The sequence below is a fragment of the Globicephala melas genome, chromosome X (genome assembly GCF_963455315.2).
Source record: "Globicephala melas chromosome X, mGloMel1.2, whole genome shotgun sequence".
In the NCBI taxonomy this organism is placed as follows: domain Eukaryota; kingdom Metazoa; phylum Chordata; class Mammalia; order Artiodactyla; family Delphinidae; genus Globicephala; species Globicephala melas.
In genome coordinates this window covers 66,399,058-66,419,436 of record NC_083335.1, presented here as the reverse complement: position 1 = coordinate 66,419,436, position 20,379 = coordinate 66,399,058, and the positions used below count along the sequence as shown (strand labels likewise).

The window sequence follows — 20,379 nt, the reverse complement described above, 5'->3', positions numbered from 1 at the left end:
CGTAGACAGCATGTAGGAACAGATGGGCAATGTAAGCAGAGAGATGGAAATCCTAAGAACCAAAAGAAATGTTAAATATCAAAAACACTATAAAAGAAATGAGGACACCTTTATAGAGGAATAAAAATAAGAATCACATCTGACTTCTCAGAAATGATAGCAAGAAAAGCATGGAGTGAAATATTTAAAGTGGTTAGAGAAAAAAACCTGGAAACTAGAGTTCTGTACTTTGCAAAGTTATCCTTCATAAGCGAAGAAGAAATAAAGACCTTCTCAGACAAACAAAAATTGAAGGTCCATTTTTTGCCAGTAGACCTTTCAGGAAACGTTAAAAGAAGTGCTTAGAGAGGAGGAAAGTGATAAAGATTAGAAACTCGGATCTACATAAAGTATCGAAGCGCCTTGAAGAAGGAATGAGTGAAGGTGAATAAAAACTTTTTTTCTTATTATTAATTGATCTAACAGGTAATAGTTTGTTAATAATAACACTGTATTCAATCATGTGTACTTTTATATATCATATGCATATATGTTTGTGCTTATGTTTACTTACATATAAGTGAAATTAGTGAAAGCAATGATATAAGGTACAGGAGGGAGGAATTAGGAGTATTTTGTTATTAAAAGGTACTCACACTACCGGGAAGTGATATAATGTTGTTTGAAAGCAGACCTGGATTAATGGTAAATGTATATTGCATTGTGGCAAGCACTAAAAAAAAGTTACAAAAGAAGTATTAGCTGATATGCTAATAAAGGGGAGAAAATGGAATCATATAAAATGCTCAGTTAAAACCACAAAAGGCCATAAAAATTAAAAGACAAAAATAGGAACAGAGAAAAAGTGCAACAAATAGAAAACAGGAACAAATATAGTAGATATTAATCCAGCTATATCAATAATCACTTTCAACATCAGTGTTCTAATTGCACAAATTTGGGAGTGTTCAGAGTAGGTCAGATAACAAGAGCCAACTATATGCTTCCTAAAAGAAGTGAATTATAAAGACACATACAGATAAAAGTAAATGAGTGGACTTCCCTTGTGGCGCAGTGGTTGAGAGTCCGCCTGCTGATGCAGGGGACATGGGTTCGTGCCACAGTCCGGGAAGATCCCACATGCCGCGGAGCGGCTGGTCCCGTGAGCCATGGCTGCTGAGCCTGTGCGTCCAGAGCCTGTGCTCCACAGCAGGAGAGGCCACAGCAGTGAGAGTCCCGTGTACCGCAAAAAAAAAAAAAAAAAAAAAAAGTAAATGGGTGGAAAAGATATATCATGTTAACACTAGTGAAAAGAGAGTAGGAGTACCTCTATTAATTTCAGATGGAGGAGATTTCAAAGAAATTAAAGGGGTCAGGGATAAAGAAGGTCATTACATAACGATAAAGGGGTCAATTCTCCAAAAAGATACAACAGTCCTTCACGTGTATACACTTACCAACAGAACATCAAACTATTTGAGGGAAAACCTATGCAAACTACAAAGAGAAATAGATGAAACCATCTATTAGTTAGAGACTTCAACACCTCTCTTTCAGAAATGGACAAATCCAGCAGGCAGAAAATCAGTAAGGACATAGTTGAACTCAACACCACCATCAATCAGCTGGGTCTAATGAATATCTATAGACTACTTCATTGAACAACACTAAGATTACACATTCTTCTCAAGCTGACATGGAACATTCAGCAAAATGGAAAACATTTTGGGCCATAAAACACACCTTAACAAATTTAAAAGAATAAAATCAATATATGCTCTCAGACTGCAATGGAATGAGATTACAAATCAATAATTTTCCTGATTAGAAATATCTGGAAAATCTCAAATGTGTTGAGATTAAAAACACTTCTAAATAACACATGTGTTAAAGAAGCAGTATCAAGTGAAATTTTTAAATATTTTTAATTAAATGAAAATGAAAACTCTACTTACCAAAATTTGTAGAATGTAATGAAAGCAGTGCTCAGAGAATAATTTATAGCACCGGATATGTATTTATAGAAAACAAGAAACAACTAAACTCAATCTAAATTTCTACCTTAGGAAACTAGAAAAAAGCAAATTAATCTAAAGAAGAAAAATAACAGTTAGAGCAGAAATTAATAAAACTGAAAACAAGAAATACAAAAAGTAAATGAATCCAAAAGTTGGTTCTTTCAAAAGATCCATGAAATTCATAAGCCTCTAGACAGACTAAGAAAAATAAAACAGAGGACACAAATTACTCATATCAGAAATGAAAGATGGGACATCACTACAGATCCTGTGGACACTGAAATGATAATAAAGGAATACTATAAACAATTCTGTGCCCACATATTTGATAATCTAAATGAAATGGACCAATTCCTCAAAAAACACAGTTTACCAAAACTTACACAATAAAAATAGACAATCTCAGGAATTCCCTGGTGGTCCAGTGGTTGGGACTTGGTTCTCTCACTGCCAGGGGCCCAGGATCAATCCCTTGTCAGGGAACTAAGAACCTGCAAGGTGTGTGGTGCAGCCAAAAAAAGAAAAAAGATGAGTATAGAAAAAGTTACATTTAAAAAAGTAGACAAGCTCCTTAGTCCTATATCTATGAAGGAAATTGAATCAATATTTAATAACCTTTCAAAACAGAAAGCACCAGGCCCAGATGGGTTCACTAGTAAATTCTGTAAGACATTTAAGGAAGGAATCATCCCAGTACTCTACAATCGTTTTCAGAGGATAGAGGCAGAGAAAATGTTTCCTAACTTATTCTGTGAGGCCAACATTACCCTAATAGGAAAATCAGACAAAGGCATTACAAGAAAACTGCAGACCAGTATCTTTCATGAACATAGATAAAAGTTCTCAACAAAATATTAGCAAATCAAATACAACAATGTATAAAGAATTATGCATCATGAATAAATGGAATATATAATTGGTATGCAAGGTTGTTTCAGCATTTGAAAATTAATTAATGGTCAGATGCCAGTCCCTGCTCCTGCTGTCCTGGGAGTGTGCACAGGCCACCAGACCTGCACACCCCATATCAAGGGGATAATGGCTAGCACACACTGAGGAAAGAGGCAGCAATCATCCAAACTAAAAGCAGCCCCTCCATTCTGGACAAGATGGCAGAGTAGAAGGACTTGTGCTCACCTCCTGTCATGAAAACACCAAAATCACGACTAACTGCTGAACAGCCATCAATAAAAAAGGCTGGAACCTATGAAAAAATATATTTTACATCCAGAGACAAAGAAGAATCCACAATGAGATGGTAGGAGGGGCACTTTCATGATATCAAATCCCATACCTGCCAGGTGGGCAACCCACAAACTGGAAAATATATCAGGTTCTCCCACAGGAGTGAGAGTTCTGAGCCCTACGTCAGGCTCCCCCAGCCTGAGGGTTTGACATTGGGAGGAGAAGCCCCCAGAGCATTTGGCTTTGAAGGCTAGCAGGGCATGAGTGCAGGAGCTGCATAGCAGTGGGGGAAACAGACTCCACTCTTAGAGGGCGCACACAAGGCTTCATGTGCACTGGGACTCAGCACAAAGCAGTGACTCCATAGGAACCTGGGCTAGACCTACTGGCGGGTCTTGGAGGGTCTCCTGGGGAGGCAGGTGTCGGCTGTGGCTCACTGTGGGGGCAAGGACATTGGTGGCAGAAGCCCCAGGAAATATTAATTGGTGTGAGCTCTCATGGAGGTCACCATTTTGGCACTGAGACATGGCCCCACCCAACGGCCTGCAGGCTCCAGTGCTGGGATGCCTCAGGCCAATCAACCAGCAGGCTGGGAACACAGCTCCACCCATCAGCAGACAGGCTGCCTAAAGTTGTACTGAGCTCACAGCCACCTCTAAACCCACCCCTTGAAATGGCAGGTACCAGTCCCTTCCACCAGAAAGACTGCACAAGCCCCTGGACCAACTTTACCCACCCGGGTGGCAGACACCAGAAGCAAGAGGAACTATGACCCTGCAGCCTGTGGAAAGGACATCACAAACACAGAAGGTTAGGACTTCCCTGGTGGTGCAGTGGTTAAGAATCTCCTGCCAAGGCAGGGGACACAGTTTTGATCCCTGGTCTGGGAAGATCCCACATGCCACAGAACAGCTAAGTCTGTGTGCCACAACTACTGAGCCTGCACTCTAGAGCCCATGAGCCACAACTACTGAGCCCAAGTGCCACAATCACTGAAGCTGTGCACCTAGAGCCTGTGCTCCGCAGCAAGAGAAGCCATTGCAATGAGAAGCCCGCTCACAGTAGTGAAGAGTAGCCCCAGCTTGCCACAACTAGAGAAAACCTGCACACAGCAACGAAGACCCAATGCAGCCCCAAATAAAATTTTAAATAAATTTATATAAAAACACATGAGAAAAACCCACAGAAGGTTGGACAAAATGAGACGGTAGAGAAATGTAGTCCAGATGAAGGAACAAGATAAAACCCCAGAAGAACAGCTAAGTGAAGTGGAGATAGGCAATCTACCTGAAAAATAATTCATAGTAATGATAGTAAAGGTGATCCAGGATCTTGGAAAAAGAATGGAGGCACAGACCGAGAAGATGTAAGAAATGTTTAACAAAGATTTTTGTTTTGTTTTCAAATTTGCTTTATTATTATTTTTTTAACATCTTTATTGGAATACAATTGCTTTACAATATTGTGTTAGTTTCTGCTATACAGCAAAGTGAATCAGCTTTATGTATATTTACATCCCCATATCCCCTCCCTCTAGAGCCTCCCTCCCACCCTCCCTATCCCACTCCTCTAGGTCATCACAAAGCATCGAGCTGATCTCCCTGGAGGTAGAGATTTAAAGAACAAACTGTTAAACAGAGATGAACAATACAGTAGCTGAAATGAAAAACACACTAGAAGGAATTAATGGCAGAATAAATGAGGCAGAACAGATAAGTGAGCTGGAAGACAGTGGTGGGAATCAGTGCCACAGGACAGAATAAAGAAAACAGAATGAAAAGAAATGAGGACAGTGTAAGAGACCTCTGGGACAACATTAAATGCACCAATATTCACATTGTAGGGGTCCCAGAAGGAGAAGGGAGAGAGAAAGGGCATGAGAACATATTTGAAGAGAAAATTAATTAATGTAAACTCTTATATCAACAGGCTAAAAAAAGAAAAATCACATGATCATAGCAATAGATGCAGGAAAAGCATTTGACAAAATCCAACACCTATTTGTGATTTAAAAAAACAAAAACCTTGCAATAAACTAGGAATGCAGGGGGAACTAACTCAGCCTGATAAAGATGATCTATCTACATAAAACCTACAGCTTGATACCTAATGGTGAGAAGCTAGCAGCTTTCACACCAAGATCAGATAAAAGGCAAAGATGTCCCCTGTCACCACTCCTTTTTTTTTTTTTTTAACATCTTTATTGGGGTATAATTGCTTTACAATGGTGTGTTAGTTTCTGCTTTATAACAAAGTGAATCAGTCATACATAAACATATGTTCCCATATGTCTTCCCTCTTGTGTCTCCCTCCCTCCCACCCTCCCTATCCCACCCCTCCAGGCTGTCACAAAGCATCGAGCCAATATCCCTGTGCCATGCGGCTGCTTCCCACTAGCTCTCTACCTTACTACGTTTGTTAGTGTGTATATGTCCATGACTCTCTCTCGCCCTGTCACAGCTCACCCTTCCCCCTCCCCATAACCTCAAGTCCGTTCTCTAGGAGATCTGCGTCTTTATTCCTGCCTTACCCCTAGGTTCTTCATCACATTTTTTCCCCTTAAATTCCATATATATGTGTTAGCATACTGTATTTGTCTTTTTCTTTCTGACTTACTTCACTCTGTATGACAGACTCTAAGTCTATCCATCTCATTACAAATAGCTCAGTTTCGTTTCTTTTTATGGCTGAGTAATATTCCATTGTATATATATGTGCCACCACTCCTTTTTAACATTGTACTGGATTCTAGCTAAAGCGAAGACAAGGAAATTAAAGGAATACATTTTGGATAGGAAAAAATATAACTGACTTTGGTTGGAAATGACATGTTGGTCTATGTAGAAAATATGAATTGACAAAACTAAAACCAAAAATACCTTCCCAGAACTGAAAAAATTATAGAAAGGATTCAGGATACAAGGTTTTTCAGTCACTTTCTTAGACAGCAGCAACAAGCAAGTGGAATTTGAAGTTAAAAACACACGTCTGTTCACATTCATACTCTCCAAAATGAAACTGGTATAAATCTAACAAAATATGTACAAGATATATATGAGGAAAACTGTAAAATTCTGATAATAGAAATTACCTGATTTAATGGAGATAGTATCAATACATGTTCATGGATAAAGAAGACTCAATATATTCAAGATGTATGTTTTTCCCAATTTGATGAATAGCTTCAAGGTAGTCCTAATAAAAATTCCAGTAAGTTATTTTGTGGATATCAACAAACTGATTATAAAGTTTATATGGAGAGACAAAATACCCTGCATTACCAACATGTTATTTGAGAAGAGCAAAGTTGAAAGATTCACACTACTCTACTTCAAGACTTATTTTAAAGCTACAGACGGTAATCAAGATAGTGTTGTATTATTCCCCCCAATAGACAAATAGATTAATGAAACAGAATAGGTAGCCCAGAAATAGACCCAAGTGAAAATTGATATATATGACAAAAGAGCATATATATGACATATATGCCAGTATGGTACTGGCACAAAAACAGAAATATAGATCAATGGAACAGGATAGAAAACCCAGAGATAAACCCATGCACATATGGTCACTTTATCTTTGACAAAGGAGGCAAGAAGATACAATGGAGAAAAGACAGCCTCTTCAGTAAGTGTACTGGGAAAACTGGACAGCTAAATGTAAAAGAAGGAAATTAGCACACTCTCTAACATCATACACAAAAATAAACTCAGTGTTGATTAAAGACCTAAATGTAAGGCTGAATACTATAAAACTCTTAGAGAAATATATAGCAGAACACTCTTTGACATAAGTCACAGCAACATCTTTTTTGTCCCACTGCCTAGAGTAATGAAAATAAAAACAAAAATAATGGGACCTAATTAAACTTAAAAGCTTTAGCGCAGCAAAGGAAACCATAAACAAAATGAAAAGACAACCCTCAGAATGGGAGAAAATATTTGCAAATGAAGCGACCCACAAGGGATTAATTTCCAAAATATGCAAACAGCTCATGCAGCTCAATATCAAAATAAAAAACAACAAACCCAATCATAAATGGGCAGATGATCTAAATAGACATATCTCCAAAGAAGACATACCGATGGCCATGAGACACATGAAAAGATGCTCAACATCACTAATTATTAGAGAAATGCTATCAAAATTACAATGAGGTATCACCTCACACCAGTCAGAATGGCCATCATCAAAAAATCTACAAACAGCAAATGCTGGAGAGTGTGTGGAGAAAAGGGAACCCTCTTGCACTGTTGGTGGGGATGTAAATTGGTACAGCCACTATGGAGAACAGTATGGAGGTTCCTTAAAAAACTAAAAATAGAGCTGCCGTTTGATCTAGCAATCGCACTCCTGGGCGTATATCTGGAGAATACCATAATTTGAAAAGATACATGCACCCAATGTTCATTGCAGCACTATTTACAATAGCCAAGACATGGAAGCAACCTAAATGTCCATTGATGGATGAATGGATAAAGGTGTGGCACATGTATACAATGGAATATTACTCAGCCATAAAAAAGTACAAAATAATGCCATTTGCAGCAACATGGATGGACCTAGAGATTGTCATACTGAGTGAAGTAAGTGAAACATAGACAAGTATCATATGATATTGCTTATATGTGGAATCTGTAAAAATGGTTACAGATGAACTCATTTACAAAACAGAAGTAGAGTCACCGATGTAGAAAACAAACTTACAGTTACCAGGGGATAAAGGGGGGGGAGGGATAAATTGGGAGATACACACTACTATATATAAAATAGATAACTAATTAGAACCTGCTGTATAGCACAGGGAACTCTGTACTCTGTAATGGCCTATATGGGAAAAGAATATAAGAAAAAAAGGAGTGGATATATGCATATGTATAACTCATTCACTTTGCTGTACACCTGAAACTAACACAACATTGTATTAATAAAAATAATTTTTAAATAATAAATAATAAAAAATTTTAAAAAACAACCCAATTTAAATAAATGGGTCAAAGATGATAATAGACCCCTCACCAAAGAAAATATACAGATCAAAATAAACATATGATAAGACTTAATGTAAAAAATAAATGGAAATTTAACCATCACTGTGATACCTCTGCACACCTATTAGAATGGCCAACTTCTGAAACACTGACCATACCATATTTTGGCAAGGATGTGGGGCAACAGTAACTCTCCTTCATCGCTGGTGGGGATTCAAAATGTTGTAGCCACTTTAGAAGACAGTTGGCAATTTCTTAAAAAGTAAACATACTCTTACCATAAAATCCAGCAGTTGTGCACTTTGACATTTACCTGAAGAGTTGAAAACTTAAGTTCACACAGAAATCTGCACATGGATGTTTATAGCAGCTTTATTCATAATTGACCAAATGTGGAAGAATTAGGATGTCTTTCAGTAGGTGAAGGAATAAATAAGCTGTGGTACATTCAGAGAATGGAATATTTAATTCTAAAATGAAATGATACATGAAGCCATGAAAAGACATGAATGATTCCTTCATATGTGCATATTATAAAGTGAAAGAAGCCAGTCTGAAAAGGCTATATAATGTATGATTCCAACTATATGACATTGTAGAAAAGAGAATACTATGGAGAACGTGAAAGGATCAGTGGTTCTCAGAGGTTGGGGTGGGGTGGAATGAAAAGTACAGCACAAAAGATTTTTAGGGCAATGAAAATACTCTGTATGATATGTTAACGATGAATATATGTCATTATACATTCTATGTACCCATAGAATATACAACACTGAGAGTGAACCGTAATGTAATCTGTGGATTTGGGTGATTAAGATATCTCTGCGTAGATTTGTCACTTGTAACAAATGTGCCATTCTGTTGGGGGACATTGATAATGAGGGAGGATATGCATGTGGTGCAGCTTGTATATGGGAAATCTCTACTCCTAAATTTTGCTGTGATCCTGAAACAGCTCAAAAAAATAAAATCAACCATAGGGGAAGAAACAAAAAGAAGAACAGAGAACTACAAAAACAAAAAGGAAACAAGTAATAAAATGGCAATAAGTACATACCTATCAATAATTACTTTAAATGTCAACAGACTAAATGCCCCAATCAAAACACATAGGGTGGGACTTCCTTGGTGGTCCAGTGGTTAAGACTCTGTGCTTCCACTGCAGGGGATGTGGGTTTGATCCCTTGTTGGGGAACTAAGATCCCCCATGCCACGTGGCACGGCCAAGAATAAAAACACACATAGGGTGGCTGATTAGATATAAAAGCAGGACCTATCTACATGCTGCCTACAAAAGACTCACTTCAGAGCTAAAGACAGACACAGACTGAAAGTGAGGGGATGGAAAAAAGATATTTCATGCAAATAGAAACAAGAAAGTGAGGGTAATAATACTCATATCAGACAGAACTTTAAAGGGTATAACAAAAGACAAGGGCATGATAATATGATAAAGGGATCAGTACAAGAAATTATACTTGTTAACTATATGCACCCAATACAGGAGCATCTAAATATATAAAGCAAATATTAACAAACAAAAGGAGGAATTGGCAATAATATAAGGCAAAAGAAATAAAGCAAAAATAAACAAATGGGACCTAATTAAACTTAAACGCTTTTGCACAGGAAAGGAAACCATCAACAAAACAAAACGATGACCTACCGAGTGGGAGAAAATATTTGCAAATGATATGACCAACAAGGGGTTAGTATCCAAATTATATAAACAGGTCATACAACTCCATATCTAAAAAGCAACCCAATTTAAAAATGGGCAGAAGACCTGAACAGACATTTTTCCAGAGAAGATCTACAGATAGTTAATAGGCAGATGAAAAGATGCTCAACATTGTTAATTATTAGACAAAGGCGAATCAAAACAACGAGATAGCACCTCACATCTATCAGAATGGCTAACCTCAAAATGTCTGCAAATAACAAACGTTGGCATGGATGTAGAGAAAAGGGAATACTAGTACACTGTTGGTGGGAATGTAAATTGGTGCAGCCACTGTGGAAAACAGTATGGAGGTTCCTCAAGAAACTAAAAATAGAACCACCATATGATTCAGCAATTCCAGTCTTGGGTGTATATCCAAAGAAAATGAAAACACTAATTCAAAAAGATACATGCACCCTAGTGTTCATAGCAGTACCATATACAATAGCCAAGATATGGAAGCAACCCAAGTGTCCATCAATAGATGAATGGATAAAGAAGAGGTATATATACATGTGTGTGTGTATATTATACACGCACACATATGCATACCCACAATGGAATATTAGCCATAAAAAAGAATGAAATTCTACCATTTGCAGCAATGTGGATGGACATTATGCTTACTGAAATAAGTCAGACTGAGAAAGACAAATACTGTATGGAATCACTTATATGTGGAATCTAAAGATCAAAACAAATGTACATAGCAGAACAGAAACAAACTCATAGATGTCGAAAACAAACCAGTGGTTATCGGTGCGGAAATGGAAGTGAGGAGGTGCAAGGTAGGGGTATGGGATTAAGAGATATGAACTCCTATGTATAAAATATAGAAGCAACAAGACATATTGTATAACAGTGTATATAGCCATTATTTGGTAATAACTTTTAATGGAATATAATTCATAAAAATACTGAATCACTTTGAAAATTTGAAGAGATCTATATAAATAAAGGGACTGAACAAGTAACCAAAATATAAAACCTCTCAGTAAAGACCTCTGTCATATGCCTGCACTGGTACATTCTACCAAATATTGGGTTGATAGTAATCACTCAGATTCTTTAAAAAAAAATGGAGGGGCTTCCCTGGTGGCACAGTGGTTGAGAGTCTGCCTGCCGATGCAGGGGGCACGGGTTCGTGCCCCAGTCCGGGAAGATCCCACATGCCGCGGAGTGGCTGGGCCCATGAGCCATGGCCGCTGAGCCTGTGCGTCCAGAGCCTGTGCTCTGCAACAGGAGAGGCCACAACAGTGAGAGGCCCACGTACTGCAAAAAAAAAAAAAAAAAAAAAAAAAGGAAAGGAGGGAATACTTAGTTATTCTCTGTGTCCACATTACTCTGACACCAAAGCCAAGTAAAACCATCACAAGAAGAGAAAATTAATTACCAGTATGTCTTAGAATATAGATTCCAAATTTTTCCAAAAACTCTACAAGAAAGAAACCAATTATATTATCAGAATTATACACCAAAAATAAGTAGAATTATTGCCAGTAATACAAGGATAATACATCACATTAATGTAATGAGGGAAAGAAACCAAAGGATCATCTCAGTTGATACAGAGCAAGAATTTGATAAAAACCAACAAACCTTTCATGATTTCAGAAAAGAAAAAAAAATGTGAATTAGGAATAGGAAATTTCTGAACATGATAAATAGCATTTATGTAAAACACATAGCTAATATCAGTGTCAAATGACTGAATGCTTTTCTGCTAAGATCATCAGCAAGACGAATGTACCTGATTTCATCATTGCTGTTATATATTGTACTGGATATTGTAGCCACAGCAACTAGGCTGGAAGAAGGAATGGAAGGCATAGTAATTGGAAAGTAAGAATTAAAACTCTTTTTATACTCCTATTATGTAGAAAATTCCAAGGAATTCACAGAAAGTTTCTAGAGATAATAAGATCAGCAAAATTAAACCATCAGCACTCAAAATTATTTGTATTTCTGTAGCTAATTACAATCTGAAAAGGAAATTTTAAAGTTATTTTTAAAATCCATGAACCGGGCTTCCCTGGTGGCGCAGTGGTTGAGAGTCCACCTGCCGATGCAGGGGACATGGATTTGTGCCGCGGTTGGGGAGGATCCCACATGCCGCGGAACAGCTGGGCCCGTGAGCCATGGCTGCTGAGCCTGCACGTCCGGAGCCTTGCTCTGCAACAGAAGAGGCCACAACAGTGAGAGGCCCACATACCACAAAAAAAAAAAAAAAAAAAAAAAAAAAAAAAAAAATCCATGTACCATAGTATTCAATAGAATAAAATGCCTAGGAATAAATTTAGCCTGGAGTTGAAGTATTTGTTCAGTGAAAACTGTAAAACTTTGCTGGAATAAATTAAGGAACATGTAAATAGATGGAAAGACATCCTGTGTAAATGTATTGTAATACAGTATTCTTAAGATGTCATACAACCCATAGTGATCAACAGATTCAGTGCAATTCCTTTCAAAATATGTATAGCCTTTTATGCAGAAATGGAAAAGCTGGTCCTCAAATTCATAGGTAATTGCTAAGGTTTGTGAGTAACCAAATCAGTCTTGAAAAAGAGCGAAGTCCGAAGACTTGAATTCTGATTTCAAAACTTACTGCATAGCTTCATTAATCAAAAATGATACAGTCCTGGCATAAGTATATACATATTGACCAATGAAATAGAATCGAGTTTCTAGAAATAAACCCGTATACCTATACCCAGTTGCTTATTGATAGGTTTCCAAGATCATTTAGAGGAATGAGTAGTCCCTTCAACAAATGGTGCTTGACAGCTGGATTTCCACATGCAGAGGAATGAAGGTGAACCCCTACCAACAAATGGAGCTTGGACAAATGGACTCAGCAATGAAGATGTACCATATACAAAATTAACTCAATGTGCATCAACATCCCAAATGTAAGAGCTAATCTCTGTAACTTTTAGTAGAAAACATAGAAATAAATCTTCATGACCTTGGATTTGGCAATGGAATATTAGATGTGATATCTAAAGTCTAAGTAAATAAATAATAAATATATTAGATGCTATCAAAAATCAACACTTTTGTGCATGATAGAACATTACCAAGAAGGAAAAAGGCAACATGCAGAAGATGAGAAAATAGAAAGCATATGCCCAATACGGGTCGAGTATCAAGGATGTGTTATGTATTAAAAACAAAAAAACAAAACTCTTACATCTCCACAAGTAGACAACCCAATTAAAGAATGGGCAAAAACTTGAAAAGACATTTCTTCAAAGAAAATGTATAAATGGACAAAAAGCACATGAAAGATGCTTCATAGTATTTGACATAAGTGAGGTAAAAGCAGAGCCATGAGATAATTTCATATCCACTAATGTGTTTGTAATTTTAAAAGCATGAAAAAGAAAAGTGTTGTCAAGAATATACATAATTGAATCTTGTCCACATAGCTGGTATTTAAAATGGTTCAGCTGCTGTGGAATACAGTGCAAATGTCCACAGAGACAATGAAATTTTGGTATATGCCTACAGTGGAGTATTATTAAGCCACAGAAGTCATGAGGCACTGACAAAATGATAAATTTGGATGAACCTACAAAGCATTATTCTAAGTGAGTGAAACCAGACACAAAAAGTCACATGTATATGATTTTATACATATAGACATTACTTTGAGAAAGAATTTTGATTATTTGGTGCCAGGAACTAGGAATAGAGGGAATGTGGAGAAACCGCTTAATGACTATAGGGCTTTACTTTGTAGTGATGAAAATGTTTCCTACTAAACCATGTGAATGTGCTAAATGCCACTAATGTGTTCACTTTAAATTGTTATTTTTAAGTTATGTGAACGTCACCTCAGGAAATTATATTTTTTAAAATCTGCCAATAAAGAAGCCCAGTACTAAGTGGTTTCACTGGTGAATTCTTCCAGATGTTAAGGAAGAATTAATACCACTTTTCAGCCTCTCTCCAAAAATACAATTGAGGGAACGTTTTAAAATTCATTTTATGAGATAACATTTCAATGATACCAGTGTCAGACAAACACAAAGACAAATCTATGGGTCATTATACCTTATGAATATAAATGCCAAAACCCTTAAAGTACTAGTTAAAAATTGTGACAACATGCTAAAAGGGATTATACACCATGAGCAAAATGGGATTTTTTTTCCAGAATTGCAAAGATGACTCACCATACATAAATCAATGTTACATACCATATTAATAGTAGAAAGGAAAAAAATAACACGTGATAATTCATTTCAAAGAAAGCATTAGACAAAGTACATACCCGTTCGTGATATACAAAGCTCTACAAACTAGGAATAGAATTGAATTTCCTCAACGTGATGAAAGGCATTTATGAATACCATGTAACATAGTTAAAGGGGAAAGATGGCTGTCTCCTTATGACCAGAAATAAAACTAGGATGCCTCTTGTATTCAACTTTGTACTAGAAGTTTCAGCCAGAACAATTAGCCAAGAAAAAGAATAAAATATATCAAAATTGGAAATGAAGATGTAAAATTGTCTCTATTCTCATGATATTGTCATACATACAGAAAATCTTAAAGAATACATGCAAAAAACTATTAGATCTTATAAGAAATTCAACAGTTTCAGAGTATACAGGAAAATCAGTTATATTTTTGTGTATTAGCAATGGACAATAAATAAAGGCAAATAAGCAATTCCATTTACAATATCATAAATAATAAAATATGTAGGGTACATTTATTCAAATAGATGTGAGACTTGTAAGTTGAAATCTACACAACATTGCTGAAAGAAATTAAACAAATGGAAAGACATCCTGTGTTCATTTATTGGAAAGCATATTTAACATGCCATCAGCCCATAAAGCAATATACAGATTTAATGTGATCCTTATCAAAATCTCAACTGCCTTTTTTACAGAAATGGAAAAGTTGAACCTAAAATAGGTATGAAATTGCAAACAACCTGAATAGCCTAAACAATCTTGAAAACTATAAATTTGGATGATTTACACTTTTCTCAAACCATAACAAAGCAATAGTAATCTTGAACAGTATGGTATTTGTGTAAGGATAGACATATAAGCCAATGTCATAGAAATGAGATGGCAGAAATACAACTTATGGCTAATTGATTGTCCAGAAGATTGCCAAGACCATTCAATTATGAAAGAGTAGCGTTAGCAGATGGTCCTTTGACAAATGGCGATCAACATATAAAAGAATGTAATTGGACTTTTAACTCATAACCTTTACAGAAATTAACTCAAAATCTATCAAAAGCTAAATATACAAGCTAATACTGTAAAAATCCATAACTGAAAATGTATAGTAAAATTTTCTTGATCTTTAATTTGGTGATCAATTCTTAGATACGACACTGAAAGTAAAATCATCAAAAGAAATAATAAATTACAGTATACCTCATTGCAGTTGGTTTTACAGTATAACTCATTGCACTTTGGGTACATTGTGTTTCTTACAAATTTAAAGTTTGTAGCAACCCAACATTGAGCAAGTGTATTGATACCATTTTTCCAACAGCATTTCCTCACTTTATATCTCTGTGTCATATTTTGGTAATTCTTGCAATATTTCAAAAATTTTCATCATTATATTTGTTATGGTGATCTGTGATCAGTGATCTTTGATGTTACTATTGTAATTGTTTTAGAAAATCACATACCACATCCATATAAGATGGTGAGCTTAATCAATGTTGTATGTGTTCTGAATGCTCCACTGACATGCCATTTTCCTGTTTCTTTCCCTCTCCTCAGGCCTGTCTATTCCCTGAGAAACAACAACAATGAAGTTAGGCCAGTGGATATCCCTACAGTGGCCTCTAAGTGTTCAAGTGAAAGGAAGACTCGCACATCTCTCACTTTAAATCAAAAGCTAGAAATGATTAAGCTTAGTGGGGAAGGCATGTGAATGCCTACACAGGCCAAAAACTAGGCCTTTTGTGCCAGTTAGCCAAATTGTGAATACAAAGGAAAAATTCTTGAAGGAAATGAAAAGTGCTTCTCCAGTGAACACGTAAATGATAAGAAAGCAAAACAGCCTTATTGCTGATACTGAGACAGTTTTAGCAGTCTGGATAGACGAACAGACCAGCCTCAACATTCCCTTAAGCCAAAGCCTAATCCAGGGCAAGGCCCTAGCTCTCTTCAATTCTATGAAGGTTGACAGAGATGAGGAAGCTGCAGAAGAAAAGTTTGAAGCTAGCAGAGGTTCGTTCATGAAGTTTAAGGAAAGAAGCCATCTCCATAACATAAAAATGCAAGGTGAAGCAATAAGTGCTGATGTAGAAGCTGCAGCAAATTATTCAGAAGATCTGACTAAGATAGTTAATGAAGGTGGCCACACTAAACAACAGGTCTTCAATGTAGACAAAACAGCCTTCTATTGGAAGAAGTACATCTAGGATATTCATAGCTACAGAGGAGAAGCCAATTCCTGGCTTCAGAGGACAGGCTGACTCTCTTGTCAGGCTAATGCAACTGGTAACTTTGAGTTCAAGCCGGTTGTCATTTACCATTCTGAAAATCCTAGGGTTCTTAATAATTATGCTAAATCTACTCTGCCTGTGCTCCGCAAATGGAACAACAAAGCCTGGATGAGAGCACAGCTGTTTACAACATGGTTTACTGAATATTTTCAGCCTACTGTTGATACCCACTGCTCAGCAAAAAGAGATTCCTTTCAAAATATTGCTGCTCATTGACAATGAACCTGGTCACTCAAGAGCCCTGGTGGAGATGTACAATGAAATTAATGTTTTTTAAATGCCTGCTAACATATCATCCATTCTGCATCCTGTCAGTTAAGGAGCAATTTCGACTTTCAATTTTTATTATTTAACAAGTACATTTTGTAAGACAATACCTGCCATAGATAGTGTTTTCTTTGATGTTTTGGGCAAAGTAAATTGAAAACCTTCTGGAATGGATTCACCATTCCAGATGTCATTAAGAACATTCGTGATTCATGGGAAGAGGTCAGAGTATCAACATTAACAGGAGTTTGGAGGGCATTGATTCCAGCCCTCATGGATGACTTTGAGAGGTTCAAGACGTCAGTGGAGGAGGTAACTCCAAATGTGGAAATTGGAAGAGAACCAAAAATTAGGAGTGGAGCCCGAAGATGTGACTGAATTGCTGCAATCTCATCACAGAACTTTAATGGGTGAGGAGATGCTTCTTATGGATGAACTAAGAAAGTGATTTCTTGATATGGAGTCTACACCCATTAAAGATGCTTTTGAATATTGTCCAAATGACAAGAAAGGATTTAGAGTATTACACAAACTTAGTTGATAAAGTAGTGGAAGAGTTCGAGAGGACTGACTCCAATTTTAAAGTTCCACTGTGGGTAAAATGCTACCAAACAGCATTGCATGTTACAGCGAAGTTGTTCGTGAAAGGAAGAGTCAATTGATGTGGCAGACTTCACTGCTGTCTTATTTTAAGAAATTGCCATAGCCATCTCAATCTTTAGCAACCACCACCCTCATCAGTCAGCAGCCATCAACATCAAGGCAATATCCTCCACAAGCAGAAAGATAACTACTCACTGAAGGCTCAGGTGACAGTATTTTTTAGTTAAGGTATGTACATTGTTTTTTAGGCATAATGCCACTGCATACTTAATAGACTACAATGTAGAGTAAATATAACTTATTTTCACTGGGGAACCTAAAAATTCATTTGACTCAACTCACTTTACTGTGATATTTGCTGGAACAATACACTCACTATCTCAGAGGTATGCCCGTAGTTGGACTTTATCCAACTTACAAACGTGCACCATAGCACACTCTGAGGGAAGTGAAAAGACAGCTCACAGAATGGGAGAAAATACTTGGAAATTATGTATTTGAGAACTTACTAGCATGGAGAATATATAAAGAGCACTTCCAACTAAAAAACGGAAGAAAAGTACAATTTAGAAATGCACTAAGGATGTAAATATTTCTCAAAAGTTAATATACCAGGAGCCGTAGTACATGAAAAGAATTTTAATATTTTTACTTGAGAAATTCAATTCAAAATAATCATGAGATATCACTTCACATTTTGGGTATAAAATGAAAAATGAGAAATAATAAATGTTGCTAAGGATGTGGAGAAGTTGGGATTTTTGTTCTTTGCTATGGGGGGATGTCAAATAGTGAGGCTACTGTGCAAAACACTATGGTGGTCCCCCAACAATTTATAGAATCTCTGTGACCCACCAATTCCACAAAAGGTATATTTCTCAGTTAAAGGAATATTAATGTTCAAGTAGAAATTTTGTATGGAAATATGTAAAGGAATATTAATGTTCAAGTAGAAATTTTGTATAGAAATATGTATAGCCACACTACTTGCCATAGTCAAAGGGTGTGTAAATGGAATAAGACCCTTATGTGTCTGGTTTCTTTTACTTAGCACAATGATTAAGAAGAACATACATGTCATACTGTGTATCCATAATTCATTCCTGTTTATAGATGAATAATATTGCAGTATATGGACATACTACTTTCTTTACCCATCTGTCACCTCATGGTGATTGGCACAGAAAACATTTGAAGAAATAATAATATTGTTTGGTGAAAGACATATATGTGCAGATTTAATAAGCATTGTGACCTTGAAGAGAATAAACCCAAATGCATACTGATAACACAATGTAATCAAACTGATGAAAGCCAATGATGAAGAAAAAATTTTGAAAGTTCCTACCAAAAATCAGTTTATTATATATAGGGTAATGGTAATTTGAATAAATAATTGTATTTCTCACCAGATACTACAGAGTCCAGAAAATAGAACATCTTTAAAGTGCTGAAGGTAAAATTAACCCAGAAGTCTATAACTAGGAAAAATGTCCTTTTAAATGAATTGAAGATTATTCTCAAATGAAGGTAAACGTAGATAATTTTTTATCACAAAAATGCTCTAAAAGAAATGATAATGGTTTTCTTCAGGTAGTGACACCAGAGAGAAACTTGGTACTTCAAAGGGATAAAGTTTGAGCAAGTAATGGTAAGTATCTGGGGATATACGATAACTGTTTTTCTCCTAAACTCTTTAAAAAGTACATGACTCTTGGAAACAAGATTATAGCATTGTCTGAGAGGAATTTCAATATATTTAGATGTTAAATTATGGTAACAACATGAAGTAGGTGTTGGTAGGTAATTTTAGCACGGGGCAGGTTTTTTGTTTTCTTTTTAGGTATTTTAAATTTGTTTTTATTTATTTTTGGCTGTGTTGGGTCTTTGTTGCTGCGTGTGGGCTTTCTCTAGTTGCGGCAAGTGGGGGCTGCTTTTCATTGTGGTGCATGGGCTTCTCATTGTGGTGGCTTCTCTTGTTGCAGAGCACGGGCTCTAGGCACGTGGGCTTCAGTAATTGCAGCGCGTGGGCTTAGTTGTGGCACACGGGCTCAGTATTGGTGGTTCGCAGGCTCTAGGGTGCAGACTCAGTAGTTGTGGTGCACGGACTTAGTTGCTCTGTGGCATGTGGGATCTTCCTGGGCCAGGGCTTGAATCTGTGTCCCCTGCATTGGCAGGTGGATTCTTAACTGCTGTGCCACCAGGGAATCCCACAGGGCTGGTTTTTAAATTTATTGTTTTGCTCTATCCAAATGATAATGTTTCCTTCTGTCATGCCAGAGGTTGGCATGACACTTTGCAATCTCTTAAAACATTTGGAATATCCATTTTGAGAAAAAAGGCCCAACAAGCCTATATGTCAGATGAAATTAGTATTTTTTAATAATACAGAAACATTAGCCCCAGGGTAATCTCATCTTTACTTTGAAATGTTGCAGCTTTCCCTCTCTGGGAATCTTTATCTCCTGCTCCACAACCTGAAGCAAAGCTTCAGTGAAAGCTGACTCCATGGGGTGCTTAATTCATTAAGGTTCCTCTACCTATTCCTTGAATGCAGTCAAGTCAGCTTCATCTCATTGGCCAGAGTTTGTTTTAGATTATAGAATTGCCCTAGAGTTACAACTTGCAAGCAAAGACAGAGCCTCTGCAATCACTAATACATCCTGTGGTACCTGGATTAATCCTTTGGGCCTATTGGAAAAGTTAATATACAGAGAATCCAAAATATTCAGGTTTCCTAAACTTGGGATTCCTTACCTCTGATGCAAACCCATTACATGGGCAGAATCCACCTAGACCATTTTTCATTGCCTCCTTGAAATAAGGTGGAAGGCTTGAAGAACCAGTGTGAACTCATGAAATCAATGTGAAGATGCTCATGCTGCTTACCATGTCATGAGTTATAAAATCTTCTGTCATTGAGGCATGATTTTCATGTCTTCTGCCATAATTCATAAAGCTAACAGGCTTACTTTGAGCTTGTACGTATGACAAAATCACAGGACTATAGTTCATGACAAAGCAGATGGTAATGGGACCTATATGGTCCTAAGATTTATAGATTTTATTTAAAGTAGTAATATTTTAATGTTTTGTAGATGGGAAAATATCACCCAT

The 20,379-nt window shown here is 36.7% G+C and overlaps 1 pseudogene; it reads left to right on the top strand.

Annotated features, from left to right (window-relative positions):
- Positions 1 to 8,147: 8,147 nt before the first annotated feature.
- LOC132594543 (dnaJ homolog subfamily B member 6-like) overlaps positions 8,148 to 20,379 on the top strand; it is a 41,084-nt pseudogene continuing 28,852 nt past the window's right edge.